Raw genomic sequence first — 20,675 nt, 5'->3', positions numbered from 1 at the left:
ATCCAGCTATGAGGGCACGGAACACGTTGGCACGCAGGAAAGAATGGACCTCTGTTCCTGTCTGTTGCGCTGCGGTAAATCAGAGAAATAGTCTCTGCGCCGTATCATATCCTCTTCTTATCATCATCGTAGTCGTCGTCGTCGGATTTGCTGTTGTTGAATTTTGAAAACACATCAACATACAAGTGAAAGGCTAAAAATTAACGCCCAGATTCACGAAAACGTTGCTGCAAAAATTAGTCGATTTTTGTATTAGGAGAAGGGGGCTTGGAATGGACCCATATCTGTAGTGAGCAAACTTGTCTTCTCTAAGCGAGATGCTAGCCAACGGCAACTTGTTTATTTGGGCACATAGAAAGAAGGCTCAGGTTGTCTTTATATATGTCCACAAACGTGTGGTAACGAGACGACAACGAACGTAAGACCTGGTTGAAGGGGAAAGGAATTGCTTCGCTTTAAAACAACGCAAAGAACAGGCATGCAAGTGCAACTGGAAGTGGTAGCTACAAAGAACAACGTTTGCCAAACAGTGGTACTATCAATGCACCGAGATCAGCTCACCAGAGAGATCGTTGAGCCTTATATCATTTGGAAGAGGGGTGGTGTATTGGCGCGCCCTGTATTATTTTAAATGCTAGGTCGTTCTTAATTTTAGAACTGAATGCTCGTCTTTAAGCAGCAAGCTTTAGAGGTGCTCAAAGCTGGCTTTCTGAGACACTTGTTTCGGGTATCCGGCTTCCCTCTGCCTCGCATGTGCAACGCGTGGCCGTCACCTGCTGTAGGTGCCTTCAGCGCTTCACCCCGTCACCACAACCTATGGTCCTTACTGTGTGCACCCCTCATTCTATAAGAAACAAGGGTTTATTTTGGCCGGCGCCAAAAAAAAAAACGCTCTATGCCGCCTCCGTATCTGCCCTTACTGTTGCGGGTAATCCCTGAACTATTTACCGCGCAGTAAGGAATTGGTCGGGAATCCAGTCCAAAAAGAAGCAACAGTAGCAGCCGCGGTGAAGGCAATCCGGAGAGGTTCCAAAAGAAAGCATCGCTTTGAAAATGACAGCCGCAAAAAGGTGGCATTGCGTAAGGCTCTGCCTGTCTCGGGATTCCGATACCGTGCTTCTGCGCTTGCGTCGAGCCCCGCAAGCTGCCCGTAGCTTTCCTCGTGTAGAGTAGGCCCGAACAAATTGCGAACAGCGCCACCCCGGTGGCACACTAACTCTTACCCATCACAGACACGAATGCGTCGTCCTCGAAATAGGGCTGATGCAACCACCTCCCACCCCCGCGGAGACTAGCGTATCTTGCCACTCGCCCATGAGGACGGTGGTTAATGTACCATAGAAGAACTATATGAGTGTGGTGCTGTAATCCAGAAAGCGAAACGGTGAAGAAACACGAGGGCATTCGACGCAATGTTCGAGTGCCAAGTGATGCGAATTAGCGAGGAATGCCGGGTGTTTCAAGAAATGTGTGCGAAAATTCTAACAAAGTAAATGCATTATTTCTCTGCATTCATAGTTCATGTTTATCTGGCGGCAGATATCTTAACGCGACTAGAGACATCGATTATGGCAATAATGGAAATATTACGATAACTACGTTTGTAGTTAATGCGCACAACCCGTCATGGTGGTCTCGTGCACGGTTATGATGCTCGACTGCTGACTCGAAGGTCGCGGGATCGAATCCCGGCCGAGGCGACCGCATTTCCCGCGCAAATGAAAGTGCTAGAGGCCTGTGTACAGGCGAACTCGTATATAACGAACACGAAAAAAAAAGGAAACGAAGGTGAGTTCGATGTACAACTTCAAATAATATTATTGGATTTTCGGGATAAGTTCGGTGCGCAAGTTAGTTAGCTCAGTTTTTCTTATTTTTTTTTTATTTTGGCGCGGTTTCTAGATAAGGATGCGGGGTAATATGCAGGGGTGGGTTATACGGGATAACGTACGGTATATATTTAAATATCTCGGTAATATGTAGATAGCACCTGGAAATCTTAATACGCAGTTGTGCGTAGTCGTCGGACGACGGAAGCGTGTGCGCTCCGAATTGGCCCTAACGTCGGCTTTGTTTTTCAGTATCCTACTCAGTGGGCTTCTTGGGGTTCTCCACCCAGCGGTGACGTCAGACTATTGTTCTCCACGTTCGATTGCGTTGATTATTGCCAGCTTTGTGGAGAACAGAACGTGCTTCAGTTTTACGGCATCCATCGAGTTAAAAAACGAGCGGATAAGCGAACGGTGACCCCGCACGACGAGAAATCATTGAAGAAAATCGGCAGATCCCACGCAGTGTGGGAATCGATGTAATGCGAAGCAGCCAGCAAAGAGCTGCATACATCGTCTTGTTTGTCATTGAGGCGAATGATGTCATTCATGTCGTGACATCTAGTTCGCCATATATCGCGAGATTGTCATACATGCATGCGTGTACAATCTGGTATATCCCATGCTAATGAAACATATATTCTGCTACATACATATATTTATTTATTTATTTATTTATTTATTTATTTGTTTATTTATTTATTTATTTATTTATTTATTTATTTATTTATTTATTTATTTATTTATTTATTTATTTATTTGAAATACTGTCAACCCTCTCCTGAGGGTCATTACAGGGAGGTACAACACTTGGTACAAATAAGTAGGTACATAATTATACAACTTACAATAAAATTTTTAAACCGAGATACATTTATACATTAGAAGTACTCTCTTACAACCAACAAAAAACAAAGAAATTTCAAATCACATAACAATAAAGAACAATCGGGATCATTTTTATGACAAATCACAAAAATGTAGATCAAGTGAGTGCATAAATTTGTGAACATCATTCGTATGTACTACGTCACCCGGTAATACATTCCACGCCTCAATCGTTTCAGGGAAGAATGAATGCTGGTACATTTTCGTTCGTGCAAAGTATGGCTGCAGCACTCGCCCATGATTTGCCCTCTCGCTTCGTTTCCCAGGTAGCTGTATGTAGTCATTTCTGTTAATTTTAAAATCACCCTCCAATATTTGAAAAAGAAACTTTAATCTATGTTTAAGTCTGCGTTTTTCAAGTATCTCTAGATTACAAAATTTTAGCATTTCTGTGACTGAATCAGTCTTCCTATATTTTGAGCATATAAAGCGAGCCGCAAGCCGTTGTATTCTTTCTAGTTTATTTACCAAGACTTTCTGGTGGGGACTCCAGACAATACTAGCATATTCAAGTATTGGTCGTATAAATGTTTTAAAAGCAAGAAGTTTCACGTCCATACTTGCGCCCTGCAGTTTTTTTCTGAGAAAGTATAATTTCTGTGAAGCTTTAGAACAAACAGTATCAATATGTGTATGCCACTTTAAGTTCTGCGTAATTGTGAGACCGAGATACTTAAATGCGCCCACTCTGAACAAGCTGTGATTACCGATGTAATATTCGAATGGAATAGTCGCTTCCCTCCGAGAAATATGGGTAACGGTCGATTTGGTGTAATTTATTTCCATTCCCGAACTTTGACACCACAAGTGTAATTTCTGCAGGCATTGGGCAATGTTCAACTGGTCATTCCTACTAATCACTCGCACGTATCTTAAACAATCATCAGCAAACAGCTTGAGCTTTACAGGAGGTTGTACAATGTCTGCGATGTCGTTGACATATATCAAAAATAACAAGGGCCCGAGGACCGAGCCCTGTGGCACACCAGAAAACACTTCCAATGGACTAGACACAGAGTCGTCAATTTTCACAATTTGATGCCTGCCATTTAAGTACGCTTTAATCCAGCTAAGTAACAGTTGACTGAGTCCCGCACAGCGTAGCCTATGTAGTAATCTATCGTGAGGCATCTTATCGAAGGCCTTAGCGAAATCTATGCAGATGACATCAATTTGTTCATGCAAGTCTAACGCTGTCGCAAAGTCATGGATTGTTTCAATAAGCTGTGTTGTAGTTGAGACTTTACTCCTAAAGCCATGCTGATAAGGATAAAAGAAATTTTTATTTTCCAGAAACGTGACGATATGCTTGACTATAACGTGTTCTAATATTTTGCAGCAAACTGACGTAAGTGAAACCGGACGGGAATTATTAGCGGATAGCCGATCGCCACCCTTAAACACAGGGACAACTACAGCTCTGCGCCAGTCACATGGGACTGAACTAGTACTAAGGGACTTTTGAAAAATAATTTGTAAGTAGTAAGACATCCACTCCGCATAACGCTGCAAGAAGGGAGTGGGTATTTCATCAGGTCCGCATGCTTTTTTAGAATCAAGAGACAATAAGTTTTTTAATAATCCTTCTCGACAAATAATAATATCTCCCATCGGTTCAGAAAAGTGACATACTGCACCCTCGGTTTCAGTTCCGCATACGCGTCTTGTAAATACTGACTGAAAAAAAGTATTAAGACAATCTGCAATATAAGCATTCTGCGTCACAATTTCATTTCCCCGTTTCAGTTCCTCAATTTTATCGCGCCTATCAGACATATAAAGCCAAAACTTGCTGGGCGAATGTTTAATAAATGTACTCTGTTTGTGACTAAAAAAAGCCCGCTTAGATTCTATCAGGTCTTTCTTCAGCTCCCTTCGTACACGTGCTATTTCCTCAACATCACGGTTTCTTCTTCTACGCAGTCTTTTTAGCTTTCGCTTTTTATGAATAATGCCTCGCGTTATCCACGGATTGCGCTTTTTAGTCTTCTGCGCTCTACTAGGAATGAATTTGTCGAAGCAATGTTTAACGATACCCTTGAAACGCTGCCGCAATTCAACTGTTTCGAGCTCGGATATGTGCTGAAATTGACTAAATGAATACCCCAACACGTCAAGGATGGAAGTGTCATCTGCATTCGCGTAGTCCTTTACCTGTACAGTCTTATAAGTTCTAGCCCGTGAAACACTCAGTGGAACAGTGACAAAGACTAATCTGTGATCAGAAATGCCCTCCTCAACACACATCTCGTAATTGCATATTTTATTTGAAAGGAACACCAGGTCCAACACTGACTGAGATGAAGGTGTTATTCTGGTATATTCATTCACTATTTGGATTAAGTTGTGAGCGAACGTAATTTCCAACATCTTTTCACCACTTTCAATCTCGACCTGACCAGGCAGGAAAGCGTCCCAGTTAATATGAGGCAGATTGAAGTCTCCAGTCAATATGAGCCTGGTGTTCCCGTTTACATGAGTGCAAAGAAAATTATTCAATTCATCAAGGTACTCTGGAGCTGTAGCGGGTGGTCTGTACACGACACCGATAAGGTATACTGCGTTTGAAAGGCTTATTCTACACCACACTGTTTCTGGTACATTGCTTTGAACCTGTGACGCCACAATGGAGTTTTTTACTATGATAGCAACACCGCCCCCTCGTGAATCCCTGTCACATCTAAACATTTTGTAGCCTTCCGGCGCAATGCAGTCATCAGGGACACAATTGTGTAGCCATGTTTCAGTTATGGCCACCACGTGTGGACTTCGCGACAGCAAAATGTATTCCACTTCAGTTACCTTATTAACGATGTTTCGTTCATTAAATAAAAGAAGCCGTAGCTATGCCTGTGGTGATGAAAATGGCGTTCCCATCGCCTTAGATGACGTATTCTCTTCTTGTTCACTACGCCTGACTGTGTCGGCAGCCTCAAGAGTATTTCGCTGTTTCCGTTTATCTTTTTGGTTTCCACACAGGTATCTTTCATCTCGAGCGACATCCCAACCATATAAATCACCATTAATTTTAATCTTTTCATGCACCAACTTAACCTGGGCACCATTAGCCCTATCTAAAGCTGCACTCTTCCATAGCTTGCGCCTTATTTCAACTGTCTCTCGGGCGTAGTCGTGGCTAATGGTTATAGCTGTCCCTTTCAGTTTCTTGCAATTTTGAAGGACGCTTTCTTTCTCACGGTAATCATAAAATTTCATAATTATGGGCCTATCTTTCCCTGGCTTTTCCTTTCCAAGCCGGTGGATTCTTTCAACCGTTTGGACTTCTACACCAAGGGTTTCGTTAAAAAGTTTGTCGATCACAACTTTCTTTAAATCAAACACTGAAGCGCCCTTGCTTTCGGGAACACCAAACACCAGAAGATTATTGCGTCGACTCCGGTTTTCATAATCTGCAAGTTTTTCAGCTTGCTCCTGCACGATGTGTTCGAGGTTCTGAATTCGTTTGTTCATTTCCTGTATTACCGCAAGATATCCGCTTAATTTCTCAGTTCGTAGGATGCTTGATCTGATATTTATGTTCGGCACTCCTTTCATGCCATACCAATTTCGGTATATATCCAGTTATCAAAATGGCCGCGAGTGCACCATGAGCGTGGCGTCTAAATCATACCTACATGACATGCATGTCATGATTTTCGTGTTACCACCTGTTATTTATGTTCGCCACACAGACGTCGCGTAATATTAATATTGGCCTATATCAAGATAACGAAACCGCCGCGAGCGCACCATGAGCGTGGCATGTAAATCATGCAGTACACGACATGCGTGTCATTTTCATGTTACCACCTGTTATTTGTGTTCGTCACACAGTCATGTCGCGCGATACCAATTTTGGTATATATCAAGCTAGCGAAACGGCCGCCGGCACACCATGAGCGTGGCACGTAAGTCATGCTGTGCATGACATGCGTGTCATAATTTTCATGTTAAACCTGTTATTTGTGTTCGTCCCACAGTCACGTCGCGCGATACCAATTTTGGTATATATCAAGCTAGCGAAACGGCCGCAAGCGCAACATGAGCGTGGAATGTAAATCATGCTGTACATGACATGCGTGTCATGATTTTCATGTTAATTCCTGTTATTTAGGCTCGTTACACAGTCACATCGCGAGATACCAATTTTGGTGTATATCAAGCTAGCGAAACGGCCACCAGCGCACCATGAGCGTGGTACGTAAGGCATGCTGTACTGATGTTAAAGCGTTACTGTGTTGGAAAATAGCTTCATATGAAGGATAATTCGATTTACCATAGTTCGATGTAATCCGGTTCGACTGTACTTAGATTGAGGTGCATGTTAAAGAACACCGGGTGGTAGAAATTTCCGAAGCCCTTCACTACGGCGTCCCTCATATACATATCGTGGTTTTGGGACGTAAAACCCCCACAAATATTGTTAGGGGGAGAAATATATTCACACTATGCACAGAATAAATCCAGCGGCTGACAAGATGGCGGCCAGCTCACCGTTTTTGTTTTGTTTTGTTTTGCCTTCTGTTCTATGGCACGTGCCCACTCTGGGGGATGGGCCAAGAATATGTTGTAGAAGCTTAAAATCATATTCGAAGAATGTAAAATGGTTTTTAAAAAATATAAGAGTAGAGATGGCAATAATAGGTAAGACATCAAATTAAGACTTCAAAAATTATGTTATTGAGCTCGTATTCCAGACAGCCGTATTAACCTGATCAGAACAATTTTGATGAGATTAGATAGATTTAACCGCATTTTAATCAAGAGATTTTTTGAAGGCAAGATTAAAATGGTACACGTTTAGTGGTTTGCATGAAATTACACACGACATTGAAGGCATCCATATGGCAGTATCCCAACTCTGAGGCTCCAAAGCTTCGTACAATTTGTTCAGTTAAGTTTAATCCTATTTTTAAAAGCGGAGTAATGAGCAGTCGTGATCTAATAATTGAGTATCTGCGGCATGACAAAAAGAAATGTGCAATATTTTCTAATTCTCCGCAGAATTGACATAGCGGCGATATCGTCAGACCAGCTCTGTGTAAGTATAGGTTTAATGGGGGGACACGGCATCGAAATCTGGTGATCGTAACTTCAGATTGTCTAGATTGGCTCCAATGAGACTTCCGTGGGAAGTTTAGATGTTTGTATTCCGTCTACGTTATTGTTTCCATACTATCAGTGTGAATTGCCAATTTTCTGTATCTGATTGCGCCGAGTGTATCGACGTCGTCTTCTTTTCTCTCATCTTCGTCGTCCCGGCGGCTGGAGCACCGACCCGGTGCTAATAGTGGATAGCGAAATCGTGGCTCTCGCAAAGGATTTTGGGCTACGGCGCCCGTCTGCATCGACTTCCGGTTCGAGACGTCGTGCCGCCGAACAGGCACTGTGGCTAGTGCCGTCACTTTCATTGTGTTCCATCTAGCAGTCAAGGTCCCCTTTTCTCACAAATTACTGCATAAAATTTTGGAGTGCTGTGCAACTTCGTTGAAAATGCAATCACTACGGGATTGTTCTGAAGGTGCGAACGGTCATTTCTTCATTGAAGTGGCATGCAACTGCGGACAAATGCATGTTGTTTCGCAGCAAAGCGTGTTTTAGCACATGTTTTGTGACCTACAAAAATTTGTTGCACATCACAGTGTCATGAAATACCCGCTCAATCTGTTTTCATTTTGCGAACTCATAAACTTATTTACTTACTTTTCTTTTGCAAAGATGACATCTCGGGTTTGATATAGTGAATGGCAATGGGCAATAGTGAAATTTTTCTTACTGAAAAAGTTAACGATGTACTCTCGGTAGCTTTCTAGCTTTTCTTTTGCGCCTCTGAATCTTCCTTTACGTGAGCTGTCGTTCCCTTGCGCATTTGAGCATTGTGTGTCACTGCATGCGAAATTCTGCTCACTCAACATACATTTGTCTTTCAAGTTCCGATAAAGGTTTTGGCACTTCCCGTTTGCAAGTCTCTGAAATATTAGAGACCTACCAATATTAATGACAACTAACAGGCAATAATGCCAAGGAAAGTATATGGGATGTATTTTTAGTAATTAGGATTATAAATGTGAAGAAAGTAAAGTGAACGAAAAGAAAACTTGCCGCCGGCAGGAAACGGTCACAGGTGCGGTTTCTTCCGGCGGCAAGTTATCTTTTCGTCCACTTTATTTTCTACCCATCAAATTCTACTTACCAAAAATAACATCCCCTATACTTTCCTTGGCATTACTGTCTGTTAGTTCTCATTATTATTGTGCCTAACAACGAAAAACGAGCGCTTAAAAAAGTAATCTTCTTTACTTCATTCATTCTAGAGACATACCATGCAACTCGTTGCTTCAAAAGCGACTTCGGTAGTTTTATGTCCTACGATATCAGTAACTGAGCGGCCGTTTCGTTCCGTTGGCCTTTTACGCGCTGGACAGTTTTTTTTAAATTTGACAAAAAGTAGGCAATGCGGTATATGCAAAGTATACTGTATCGGCGCCCTTTGGTCTGATTTGGGAACGTACGTATGTTGACATACGTGTGCTCATATGTGTGAGCGATTCTGAGGTTGGCACAGTTTGTGCTCGGAAATACTTAATCAAGCTATTTCTTCAAACTATTACAGCGTGTTTTAAGGCATAACCGTATATTTACACTCGCATGCTGCGCTAGAGACCCGCCTCTCACCGTTCTCCATGTTTGCCCATTTCTACTTATCGCTTTGTTCTATAAAGTGCGGAATATCTTGTATCCATTCGCAAAAGAATGAAGAACACAATCACTCGACAACCGGTAACAAACGCGTCGCGTTTCCTCTCTGATTACACTGAACAGCAGGCACCTTGAAGCCATAGAGTTTCCTACAGTACCTACTAGAGGGAACTCTGGCGCTAGTGTCTATGGGAGCTGCAACGCATGACGCTTCAGCAAGCCTGAGAATGATGGGTAGTACACGGATTTGTCTAAACTTTCGGCTCCGTTTGGCTCCGCGTCGCCTGTATGCCCTTTGTCGCAGTTCAGCAAAAGTGAGCAGTTCCACTTCACCACTTTAAATGTTTAGGCTCACCACTTCAAATCCGCTCACGAAGTTCACAACGATCCATTCTTTTATCCGAAAGAAAACCAATAAACAAAGCCACAAATGCGTTCCAAGTCCGCAAGTACGAAGACTAGGCAAATCCGTGTACTACCCATCATTCCCATGGTGGCTGAACGATCGCAGCGCCAGAGTCATGGCCAGGGTCCCCTCTAGTTCATTTTAGCAAACTCTATGCCTTGAAGCAGCGAAGAGCTAGGCCTCGAATCGGAAGTACCGTAGCAGACGACGCGCCGTTTTGCTATCCACCTATTCGGAGGCAGTCGAGTGACATGGCTTGGGGCGCATAACGTTCACTGTGTTACGCAGGTGACGGTGGTCACCTGGCGTAAGATGCGGTAAGGGCCGGAATAGCGTGGAAGCAACTTCTCCGAAAGTCCAACGCGGCGCGAGGAGCGCCAAAGCAGAGCCAGGTTACCGGGTGCGTAGTGGACATCACGATGGCGGGCGTCATACACGCGCCTGTGATTGTCCGCTAGTCGTCGTCGAGCAACTTGGCGCGCCCCTTGGGCCTTCGCTATTGCCTCCCGAGCGTACTCCGACGTGTAACCTAGTCCGGTCGGCAGCAGTGTGTCGAAAGGTAGCGCATGGTCACGGCCTAACAACAGAAAAAATGGACAGAACACAGCGGTATCCTGTTGAGAGGAATTCTAGGCAAATGTGACAAGTGGTAACGCAGTGTCCCAGTCGCGGTGGTCGGCGGAGACACGTGGAGAGCATGTCAGTAAGAGTTCGATTGAGGCGCTCGGTTAGACCGTTGGTTTGCGGATGATAATAAGCAGTAGAAAGCTTGCGTTTAGTTGCACAGGGTCGGAGGAGATCATCAACCACTTTGGAAAGGAAGTAGCTGAAGAGGTGCCGAGGGGCGCTGTGGTGTACGATGACGCCCTACAGGAGGAAGTCGGCGACATCAGTTGCACAGCTGGTTGGAAGAGCCCGTGTGATCGCATATCGGGTAGCATAATCGGTTGCTAGTACAATCCGCCAATTTCCCGCAGCCGACGTAGGAAAAGGGCCAAGCAGGTCAACACCGACACGGTAGAATGGCTCTAATGAGATGTCGAGCGGCTCAAGGCGTCCGGCGAGATAGGCAGTTGTTTTTTTTTTTTTGTCGTTGACAAAGGTCGCAGGCACCAATATAACGGCAGACGTCATGGTACAGACCAGGCCAGAAGAAACGCCGGTGAACTCTGTCGGGAGTCCGTGACAGGCCGAGGTGACCGGCTATCAGTACATCATGAAGCTGGGGTAGAACAGTCTGACGCAGATGAGCAGGAACAACGAGTAGCCTGTCGGGGCCGTCCGGACTCACGTTGGAACAGTACAATACACCATCATGGAGCTCAGACATTCGGTGGGAAGGGTCGGGCGTCGTCGATGTTAGCCTTTGGATGATATCGTGCAATAAGCTGTCCCGTCGTTGCTCGATTCCGATGTCGCGAAAAGCGGCCAGAGAGAGAACGTTGGTAGATAGGGTGGCCGTAGAACTGTCTAGTGGGTCGAGAGGATATCGGGGCAAGCAGTTTGCACCTTGACGCAAGCGGTCCGTTTTGCACAGAACTGAGTAGTCGAATTCTTGAAGGCGCAGAGACGAACGACCAAGGCGTCCTGACAGGTCTTTCAGGGACGAAAGCCAGCACAAAGCATGGTGATCAGTGATGACTGTGAACAGCCAGCCGTACAAATAGGGGCGAAATTTTCCGACTGCCCAAACGAGCGCCAGACATTCGCGTGGAGTAATGGAGTACTTGCGCTCAGAAGGAGAAATAAGGCGGTTTGCATAGGCAACAACGCGGTCTCGACCTTATCATTTCTTGGCCAGGACTGCACCGATGGCATGGCCACTTATGTCGGTGCGGACTTCTGTTGGAGCTGAGACGTCAAAGTGAGCTAGCATAGGTGGAGAAGTAAGCAGTTGTACCAGATTGCAGAACGCATCTGCTTGCTCAGGTCCCCAGAAGCAGGCAGCGTCTTTCTTGAGGACCTGAGTGAGAGGTCGCGCGACGTCGGCAAAGCTTTTGACAAAGTGACGAAAGTAATAATGGAGGTGAAAGAAACTGCGAACGTCCTTGGAACAGGTTGGCACAGGGAACTCTTTCACTGCCCGTATTTTATCTTGATCAGGGCGAACACCGAAGGAATGAACGAGATGTCCGAGCACAGGAATTTCACGACGACCGAAGTCCCACTTAGCCGAATTTAGTTGCAGACCCGCCTCACGGAGGACAGATAAGATCTTCGATAGCCTTTAAAGGTGCTTCGCAAAACATGGATAAAAAACGATTGCGTCGTCCAGGTAGCAGAGGAAGATGGACCCCTTGAAGCCATGCCGGAGGGAATCCATCACCCGCTCAAACTTGGCGGGCGCATTGCATAAACCGAATGGCGTAACTTTAAACTGGTAAAGGCCGTCGGGAGTGATAAACGCCGTCTTATCGCGGTCCATGTCCTCAACGGCAATTAGTCAGTACCCGGAGCGGAGGTCGATGGAAGAAAAAATATTATGCGCCCTGAAGGCAATCCAGGGCGTGGCAGAGGATAGACTTTCTTCTGCGTGATGTTGTTTAAATGCCGATAATCAACGCAAAATCGCCCGCTGTTGCCCTTCTTAACAATTACAACAGCGGACGCCCGTGGACTACAGAAACGCTCGATGATATTTCGAGAAAGCGTTTCGTCGAGTTGCTGTTGGATTATGTGTCGCTCAGCATGTTAGACGCGGCAGGGTCGTCATTGAATCGGACTCGCATCGCCGGTGTTAATCCGATGCTTAACAACGGACGTTTGTTCTAGAGGGCGGTCGCCAAGGTCGAAGATGTCCCAAAAGGATGCAAGGAGGGAACGCAGGTCATCGGGTTGTTGGGTCGGTCAGTCGGGAGAAATCATCTTAGGTAACACTTTGCTGTGATGGGGTAGTCGGTGAAATTTTCGCTGCACACGAAGCTCTGTCGTAACTTAGCGTTGAAATATGGCAATCTGCTGCCGGCATGATTTCCGCGAGTGATAAGCCACGTGGGAGAACTTGCCTACATAGGCCAAAATTCACTAGCGGTAGACAGGACGCGTTGTCCGTTATAGTAATAACAGTGTGCGGAAGCGCAACGTTGTACGAAAGCAGGACGTCACGACTGGGGGCACATATAGTCACCGTCCGGTACAAGTGGGACGCCTATGTAAGTAACTGCCCGTTGAGGGAGGCGAAGGTGTTCGTGGAACAAAGCCGGCTTGAATGGTAGCTGGGTAAATCAACAGAATCAACAACAGTAGGTAGAGCAAGTGCCACTACGCCCACAGAACAGTCTACCAAGGTCGAATGTTCCGACAAGTCATGTCCCAAAATGAGGTCGTGACGGCAATGTTTCAAGACATAAAACATAAACGATGTGTGATGTCCAGCGACGCTCACACAAGCTGAACACACACCAATCACGGCAGGTGTTCCACCATCGGCAGTTCGGACTACAGGAGTTGGGGCAGGAGTAACGACTTTGTTCAGGCGGTTTCGAAGGTCAGCGTTCATAAAAGACACGTGCGCGCCAGTGTCAGTTAGGGCCGTAACTGCTACACCGTCCACGTCTACATTGATAAGGTTCCGATGTGCGGGCAGGGTCATTAGAGAATTTAGGCATCGGGTCGTTATTGCAGCATCGCCTCTACGAGCTGCTCCCGTCAGTTTTTCGGAGATGAGCGCCGGAAGGAGCTTGGGGATGGCGATCGACGAGATGCGGGCGAGCGGGCGAAGGGGAGCGGCTGGGTCGAGTGGGAAACGAAGTGTCTTCAAAGGTTAGCGGCTGCGTTTGCGGCGGTGAACGTGAATTACCGGGAGGTAGGTGATGGTGTCGAGTAATGAGGCCTACACAACCGCAGTTGAAGCATATTGGCCGGTAGTCTGGTGTGCGCCATTCCGCCGAGTTGCGATAACGTGTGGGAGCAGAAAAGCGTCGGTTGGGTGTGCCAGCGACATGTAGAGTTGCTGGAGTGTAGTCAGGTCGATGAATGAAGCAAATGTTGTTCAATCCTACGTTGGCCATTTCCTGACGCACGATGGTTTGGATGAGGGAGATGGTGGCGTAATAGTTGTCGGAGTTGAGGTTTAATGATGTGAGCGGAGTTACGGCTTCGATTTCCCGGCAGGCAACATCCCTGCAACTTTCCGTCAAAGGCAAGCGGGAATCTTCGCAGGCGGACGTAGCAGCCGTGCAAACTGATGGACAACACGGCGGCTCTTGGCTTCCTCAAACCACTGGCCTTCACAAATGCTGTCTTGGACACTAGACGAATTCTTGAATACAATGAGGTGAAAGGCATAATCTGCTATACCCTTGATGACATGCGCGACCTTATCTGCTTCGGACTTGTGTAGGCTCATTCAGGCCTTCTTAATCAGCCGCATAGTCTACTCCTTCCCCTATTATCATCTCAGGAAATCAGACAAAAATAAAATTGAGGCTATAATTCGACAAGCGTACAAATGGGCCCTAGGTTTGCCTGTTTATACCAGCACCGAGAAGCTCCTCCAACTTGGAATGCATAACACCCTAGAGGAGCTGATCGAAGCACACAAAACAGCACAAATAACACGGCTCTCGGACACGATGACGGGACTACATATTCTGCATAAACTGAAAATTCAGCCCATACACACCACGGGAGGCAGAGCACCACTACCTCCCGCAATCAGACATCACCTACAGATCAAACCAATGCCCAAAAACACCCTGGCGGGCAGACACGACGCCAGGAGAAAAGCCAGAGCAGATAGGCTAAGGGAAAAGCACAAGCAAGACCAAACCGCGGTCTTCGTCGATGCCGCCAACCAGGGACACAACACACACACCCTGAGTACCGTGGACGGAGAACTTAAAATCGTAAATGTGGCTTCCACTAGAGCCGCATGAATCAAGGAGGCCGAAGAAATGGCCATAGCGCTGGCCATTATGAATCCAACTACCCACACTGTCCTTGGTAGGTAGAGCTATCTTTTCGTCCACTTTTCTTTCTTCACATTTACCTTACACTTACTACTAAAAACATCCCCTATACTTTCCTTGGCATTATTGTCTGTTAGTGCTCATTAATATAGTGTATAACAAAGAAAAACGAGCCCTTAGAAATTAACATTCCTTTCCTTCATTCATAGCAAGGGTCTCGTTCTGGCAGACTTGATGCTTTCAGGTGGTATGCGAGGGATTATTGGTCAGCTGCCAGCTCGTAATAAGTTCACGTGCTACGTGACGCCAACAGGCAAAAAAGAGTGTTCCACACTCGCCGTCTTGGCTACTGGCGGCGCTGACTGACGCTCCCACGTTTAAATGTACATATATACCCTATAAAGTGGACGGGGGGATGGCCGCCGCGGTAGCTCAGTTGGTAGAGCATCGGACGCGTTATTCGAAGGTCGCAGGTTCGGTCCCTGCCCGCGGCAAGCTATCTTTTCGTCCACTTTTCTTTCTTCACATTTACCTTACACTTACTACTAAAAACATCCCCTATACTTTCCTTGGCATTATTGTCTGTTAGTGCTCATTAATATTGTGTATAACAAAGAAAAACGAGCCCTTAGAAATTAACATTTCTTTCCTTCATCCATACTGTCCTTAGCGACTCTAAGAGCGCTATTCTCAGCTTTGTAAGGGGAAGTGTGGGACTCAATACAGCCAGGGTCCTGAGAAACTTCAGTCAGGATGACAGAATCAAAATCAATTTGGTCTGGGTCCCTGCTCACTCAGGAAACCCCGGTAACGAGGAGGCGCATAAAGTGGCCCGAGGGTTAGCAAACCGGGTCGCGCTGTCCTTGGAACCGGGCCCCCCGATGGGAGAGGCAGTGACCTCCTATAACGAACTTACAAATATGTATAAAGATGACAGGAGATTATACCCCATACCGCACAGTAACCTCACGAGAGCGCAGGCCACTATCCTCCGCCGAATTCAAACGAACACCCTAACCACTCCTCACCGCTTAGCGATATTCACAGGGGGAGAGGTTGACTCAACATGCAAAAATTGCGACAAAAATGCCATAGCAAACCAAAGTTACATCCTCTGGGAATGCGAGGGACTTCCCCCACCCAGAGAGCTTCTGCCAGCTCCCTCCGAAACGACATGGGAGACCTTAATACGGTCTCCCGACGAAAAATTGCAGAAAGCAGTCATTGCATGGGCAGAAGAGGTCGCCGCAGACAAGCGGCCAGCTCCAAACCCATGAAATTTCTTTTAATAAAGTTGTATCCTCCTCCTCCTCCTTTTGTGCGGAGCGCTGACGTCCCACAGGCGTGCCAAAGAGCTTCCGAAGTTTTTGCTTGTATAGCTCCCAGCTAGTCAGCTGTTCGTCATGCGTTTCATACCAGACCTTCGCGGTGTTTCTTGGGTAAACGATCGCATGGGTCAGCGTGAGATTTGGGTCCCATCGCATGCGTACGCCCACACGCACGTATGTCTTTAGTCAATCTTCGACGTCAACGCCATCGGTGCCACAGTAATCGGTATTGTTGGCTTCGGTCGCCATTCAAAAGCCAACTAGGCGCCCGCTGCGGAGCTTCGTCTTGTGTCAACCCGCAGGGACACCTGCGCAAGCAGGCGTTTGGTGAGCGGCGCCCCTGCCTTGCCTCGCCATGTACGGGGAAAAGGGGATCCTGGGGGCTGAGCCGACGCCGGGTGATTGGACGTTTAAGGCCCCCCGGCCGGCGCAACACGCCCCTTTGGCTCCGCCTTCACGTAGACGGCACCCCTGGACTGTCCCACCCAGGGGAAATCGGCAGTCGCCTTTTCCTGTCTCTCTCTCACTTTTAATCTTTTGTGTCCTCTCCTCTCTTCAATTTACTTCCGTTTTTCCAGGCGGCAAGGTTTAACCTTGTGTAGTTGTATTTGGTTATAGCGGCACTGTACAGCTGGCGTCTGCAGTCATATGCGTCTAAGTGCTTCAGTGTCCCCTAGTTGGACTCTGTGGTGGGTGGCCGCCATTTCTGCCGGAACAAACAAAACGATCGTGGGAACACCTTCATTTCCCGGCCTACTTCATCGTCTCCCTCACTTGAGAGTAGGCACCGAAGGTCTAGCATGTTTCAACCGACTGAGACCATCCTTTCCGAAATTCCATGTAATTCATAGCGAAACTCCAGACAAACAAGCCAGATCCATTCCCCATTTGTTGTGGCAAAGTATCTGACCGAAGTCTTTGGGCCAGGATACAAGGTAATTCAGATAGCTAGCGGTAACCTCATGCTTGAGCTACCTGAAAAACAGCACTGCGACAAACTTGGCAGTCTAGCAACATTTGACAACATTTCAGTATCTATTTCACCTCACCGATCAATGAATACTGCACTTAGAGTCGTCTCAGAAGCAGACCTCCTTGAATTGTCCGAACAAGAACTTCTAGAAGCGTGGAAAGAGCAAAATGTCACCGATATGAAACGAATCATCATCAGACGCGACAAGAAAGAAACACCGACCAAGCATCTCATTGTGGCTTTTTGGGCGAGTTGGTTATGCTTCAGAATGGGGCATAGCGCTAAAACACACGAACGAGCGCCTGTTGTCTCTTCCTCGTCCGTGTGTGTTAGCGTTATGCCCCATTCTGAAGCATCTCATATTTACTTTCGTATCTAGCGTACTGCCTTCAACTATATATAGAACCAGGTTACATCAATCTTGCTGCCCGTCCATACATCCCCAATCCTAGACGATCCTACAAATGTCAACGATTTGGCCACGGCTAGCAGAGCTGGCTTGGTCAAGAAACTTGCGCAAGATGTGGAGGCCAAGGCCACCCTCTGATAACTGTACAAGCACACCTCACTACGTCAATTGTGACGGCGATCACGCAGCCTACTCGCGTTCCCGTCCCAACTGGAAAAAACAAGGATATAATCACCCTCAAGGTCAAAGAAAGCATTTGATTCAAGGAAGCCCGTAAAAGCTGCTAAAGTTATGCGGCGCGCCGGGGGGCAACGTCGCACCGGCCCCCGCCACTAACTCGGCCTGTGCAGAGCGAGCTGTCGGTTGTGGCGCCTGCCCCCATAGCGGCTCAGTCTACTCTTCTAACTCGCGAAGAAGGACCGGCGACTTCAGGGTCGTCGGGTCTCAAGGCCTCGTCTCACCAGGCGGGACCTGACACTCGAAGCACCACCCCGCGCCTGCGAGCATCCAGCGCCTCCAATGAGGCAATGGACACTACTTCAGCAGTAGCTCCCTGGAGCGCACTAAGAAAAATAAAGCCGATAACGGGTCTCGACGACGCCCCTGCTACTTGAGTTACAACTTCCCGCCTAAACAAGGCACTCCCTTTTCGTGCACGCAGCACTACTTCAGTTTCTCATGAACACACAAATTATACAATGGAACGTGAGAGGCCTTCTCATGAACCTTGACGATGTTCAAAAACTTCTCCACGAACACACAGTGCTATGTGTGCAGGAAACACACTTAACACCAACACATGCTAACTTTCTTCGACAGTTTATCATCTTCCCCAAAGACCGTCATGGTGTTCATGCAGCCTGTGGTGGCCTTGCGATCGTAAAGGATAAAATTGTACCTTCTCAGGTTTTGCAGCTGCAAACGCCCCTGGAGGCAGTGGCCGTTCGAGCTGTTCTTTTCAAGCTCATAACCATTTTCTGAATTTATATGCCCCCACACTACCACTTACACAAACACAAATTTCAGTCCTTTATTGATGAATAGCCAGAACCGTACCTCGTACTTGTCGATTTCAATGCACACAGCGGCTTCTGGGGGGACTCTCGCAGCGATGCGCGAGGCCGCCTGATTGAGCAATTTCTTTTTTCCACTGGTCCATGCCTACTTAATAAGGAACCCAGATTTTTAGCATTGCCAACAACGGTTATTAATCTATAGATCTTAGCATTGTTTTACCCACCAACTTTTACCTGATTTTAACTGGGACGTTATCAAAAACCCCTACGGGAGCGACCACTTTCTCATACTGTTAATCACGCCAAAAGAAAGCGAATCTCCGCCACATGCCCCCAAGTGGAAGGCTGATGCAGCAGGTTGGGAGTGGTTTGGAGTTCTTAGCAGTATCTCGTCGCCTGAAATGTCTTACTTAGAAATTCGTGCTGCTGTTCAGTTTTCTACGGTTTTTTTTTCCAAATGTATTCCTCAATCAAGTGGTGTTGCCTCCAAACGTTGAGTCCCGTGATGGAACGATGATTGTCGGAACGCTCGCAAAAAGCAAAACAAAGCGTGGGGTTTACTGCGGGTCTCCCCCACTGCTGAGAATCATAAATTTTAAACACATCAAGTCCCAAGGCCGGCGAACACGCCGACAGGCAAGAAGAAAGAGCTGGCACAAGTTTTTATCAGGTATAAACACCTACACAGACGAGGCTAAGGCCTGGAATATGGTAAATAGGATAAGAGGACTAAAAACACATTCTCTTCCTTTAGTGAACATAGAAGGTAACAGCCTGGAAGACCAAGCAAACTTTCTGGGCGTACATTTTGAACGTGTGTACAGCTCTACACACTACTCTGACACGTTCAAACGACACAAATCAAGTATCGAAAGAGAGAAATTAGAAAGAAGGTGTGCAAAAAACGAGACATTCAACGAACCATTTAACTTAGCTGAGCTGCAAGCAGCCCTTAACTGCTGCAACCAATCTACCCCAGGATCTGACCGTGTCATATACAAAATGCTGAAACACTTACCCTACGAAACACGGAAACCCTCCTCTGCCTCTATAAGGCCGTATGGACGTCCGGCGAGATTCCCTCTGTCTGGAAGGAGACCACGGCAATCCCTATTCAGAAACAGGGAAAGTATTCATTTAGTGTTTCCAGTTACAGGCCTATAGCCACAAGTTGCCTATGCATTGTATTTTAGAAAATGATAAACTGCCGCTTACTACATTTCCTAGAGTTAAACAAAATACTCGATCCATATCAGTGTGGCTTTCGAGAGAGTCGATCCATTACTGACTACATTTTACGTATAGAGGCACAAATTCGCGATGCCTTTGTTCACGAACAACTCTTTCTCTCTGTATTCCGTGATATGAAAAAAGCCTATGACACCACGTGGCGGTTTGGAATGCTGAGAGATCTGTCACACTTAGCCATAACTGGCCGCATCTTCAATATAATCGAAGTTATCTAACAAGCCGCACATTCCGTGTTCGGGTTGGAAATGCTCTGTCAGGATCGTTTTTAGAAGAAACCGGAGTACCGCAAGGTGGTGTACTGAGCTGCACGATTTTCATCATAAAAATAAGCCCGTTGCATCTTTGCATTCCACGAACTATGTTTTATTGCACGTATGTTGATGACATCCAGATAGCATTTAAATCGTGCAATCTCGCGATCTGTGAGCGGCAGGTCCAGCTCGGCCTGAACTAGGTGTCCAAATGGGCAAACGAGAACGGGTTCAGGTTAAATGCATGGCCAGAGGTTACCTTTAGAGACGAACCATAAGTTTCTAGGCGTAATTCTGGGCTTTAAACTCACCTTATTTCACATGTCAAGTATACAAAAAGCAAGTGCATGACTACAGTGAATATCTTAAAAGTGCTGCCAAGCACTTCGTGGGGCAGTGACAGGAAATACCTGATGATTGTGTATAAAAGTCTCATTCGAACGCGCCTAGATTACGGCGCCGTTGTTTATCAGTCTGCGACACCAAGCGCCTTGAAGATGCTTGACCCTGTCCACCATTAGAGCATTCGTCTTTCTACGTTGCTTTTCGAACGAGCCCTGCACCTGCAGAGATCCTACATGTCCTTCACATATTTTCTCAAGGTGAACGCAAACAACGAACACCCCTGACTAAACTGTCAATGATTTGTCCAGTTCAACCCTCTTTAACAATCGGCCTGCGGTAAGACAGCCGTACTCACGTCGTGTCAGAGGCT

This window comes from Rhipicephalus sanguineus, chromosome 9 (assembly GCF_013339695.2).
Source record: "Rhipicephalus sanguineus isolate Rsan-2018 chromosome 9, BIME_Rsan_1.4, whole genome shotgun sequence".
NCBI classification, from domain to species: domain Eukaryota; kingdom Metazoa; phylum Arthropoda; class Arachnida; order Ixodida; family Ixodidae; genus Rhipicephalus; species Rhipicephalus sanguineus.
Note: the sequence above shows the minus strand (reverse complement) of the source record.